The following is a 2,500-nucleotide window of genomic DNA, read 5'->3' as shown; positions in this document are numbered from 1 at the left end:
ACGTGAACCCCCGCTGAACCTGCGTGGAAGGTTCGAGACACTTCCGGAAACACGATGTCTCGGTTCTTCCTGAGGTCTTCCCAGGTGAGCCAGAAATCCCAGTCACCTACCTACGGAATAAGGGAAATAGGGGAGGGATGGATGAAAATTGGAATTGGAGAAGGGGAGGGAGAGAATATGGATAAATGAGGAAGTCACCTACCTACGGAATGGGGGAGATAGGGGATGGATGGATGAAAATTGGAATTGGAGAAGGGGAGGGAGAGAACGTGGATAAATGAGGAAGGACAGAGAGATGATAGGAATACGAAGGAGAGGTGGATAAGAAGGATAGATAAGGGAGGAGTGTTAAGCTAGCGAATGGGGGAAATAGGGAAGGCGTAGATGAAAGTGAGGATGGGGGAAAGAGTGTGAAAGAGAGAATAAGGGTAACTGTACCCCATGATCCGGCGTGAGGACTTGTTACAAAAGGCATCAAGACGAGATTCCAAGGCACAAGATTGTGTCCAGGTTCCACAACCGTATGTTAAAACCGGCAGTCTCAGGGCCTTGAAGTCACGTAGCTTGTTCCTTCTGCACAGGTACCGGCATCTCCAAATGCTCTTGTCGAGAGATTTCATGACCCCTGCTACCAGGCCAATCCGTCTTCCTCGTCTGACAGCCCGGAGTCATGAATTGGATTACCAAGGCATTTAACCCAATGCCGAAGGGTCGGAAAACAGCTCTGGAGCCGTTGTTCCGGGGGAAAAAAGCAAACGGCTGATTCTCTCGCCGGGACGGGCGCTCAACTCGGCCTGCCTGTCTCACTATCCCACCGAAGTTTTAGCGCGCTCAATAGGCTGGTTTGCGTATAACCGCAACCTCCGTTTGTTCACTCTAGAAACATGTGAAAGTTTGCAGACTTACTGTAGCCATATAGTATGTCATATGAAGGATTTTGATTGTCTCATACTGTAGTATATACTCACTCCATTTTAGGAGTGTTTAACCAATGTGAGTGTGTAAAGCCATTAGTTTGTTTTGGCGAGAGCACAGAAAAGCAGTGGTAAGGCGAATTTTTTTTTTTTTTCAAAAATTGAAAAATAGACATCTATATATGTACAAATATATACATATATACAAATTAGTGTTTTCAGGCATGGAGAGAGAGAGAGAGAGAGAGAGAGAGAGAGAGAGAGAGAGAGAGAGAGAGAGAGAGAGAGAGAGAGAGAGAGAGAGAGAGAGAGAGAGAGAGAGAGAGAGAGAGAGAGAAAGAAGAGAAAGAAGAGAAAGAGAGAGAAAGAAAGAGAAAGAGAGAGAGAGAGAGAGAGAGAGAGAGAGAGAGAGAGAGAGAGAGAGAGAGAGAGAGAGAGAGAGAGAGAGAGAAAAGAGAAAGAGAGAGAAAGAGAGAGAAAGAGAGAGAGAGAGAGAGAGAGAGAGAGAGAGAGAGAGAGAGAGAGAGAGAGAGAGAGAGAGAGAGAGAGAGAGAGAGAGAGAGAGAGAGAGAGAGAGAGAGAGAGAGAGAGAGAGAGAGAGAGAAAGAAAGAAAGGCCGCCATGACGCTCGTCCCCACTATGTCATGTGTGCATGTATATGTGTGTGTGTAAGAGAGAGAGAGAGAGAGAGAGAGAGAGAGAGAGAGAGAGAGAGAGAGAGAGAGAGAGAGAGAGAGAGAGAGAGAGAGAGAGAGAGAGAGAGAGAGAGAGAGCGGGAGACAGTGACGTCATGCTACGTGACAATATTACGTGATTTTCACGCCATTTCCGGCGCGTACCTCACGTGATTTTCGTGAACCTTCCGGGTAGTTTGGTGAAAAATTACCCGTTCCCCGCGCATACTTCACGTGACCTGTCACATGGCCTTCTGTTGTGGAAGCTGCGCCTTGTGCTTGACGTCTTGGATTCGACGTACCGTTCCGTTTTCGTCCCCAACAAGAACGTGACCGTCGTAGAGAGCTTTGTTGCCTGACGTCATCAGCAAAAAACTCAAAAAGGGCAACCTTCCTTGAAGTTACGAGGCATAAAAAATAAGAAAATTTAGAAAAGATTTAAAAAATGGGAGATTCCTCGGTGACAGCCCTCCCGTCACCGTCCACATAGACTTGCACACACAATTTTACAACCTTTTACACATGCATGCACGCAATTACCTATTTTTTTTTATTTTTTACAAAAGAACGCAAAAACTTCCCAACACACACGTTCGTCAATCAAACAACGAAAAACATGCGGAAATCTTTATACAATTCATACATGCACTTTCACTCACAATTACTACATTACACACACACACTCAAAGATGCATGCACAGATTTCCCAACACAAATGATCGAGAAACACACAAACACACAGCAGACAAAACAAATGTGCAATGAAAAAATGCGTAAAATTGTATACAATTCACACACGCACTTCCACACGTAAAATTACCGACACATAATTGCACAAACATAATTACCAATATAAAGACCTGCATATATACAAACTAGCTAAAAAACAGTCATGCATACAGCCATACAGCA

The sequence above is a fragment of the Penaeus chinensis genome, chromosome 39, assembly GCF_019202785.1.
Source record: "Penaeus chinensis breed Huanghai No. 1 chromosome 39, ASM1920278v2, whole genome shotgun sequence".
Classification (NCBI taxonomy): Eukaryota; Metazoa; Arthropoda; class Malacostraca; order Decapoda; family Penaeidae; genus Penaeus; species Penaeus chinensis.
This window is presented reverse-complemented; position numbering follows the sequence as displayed.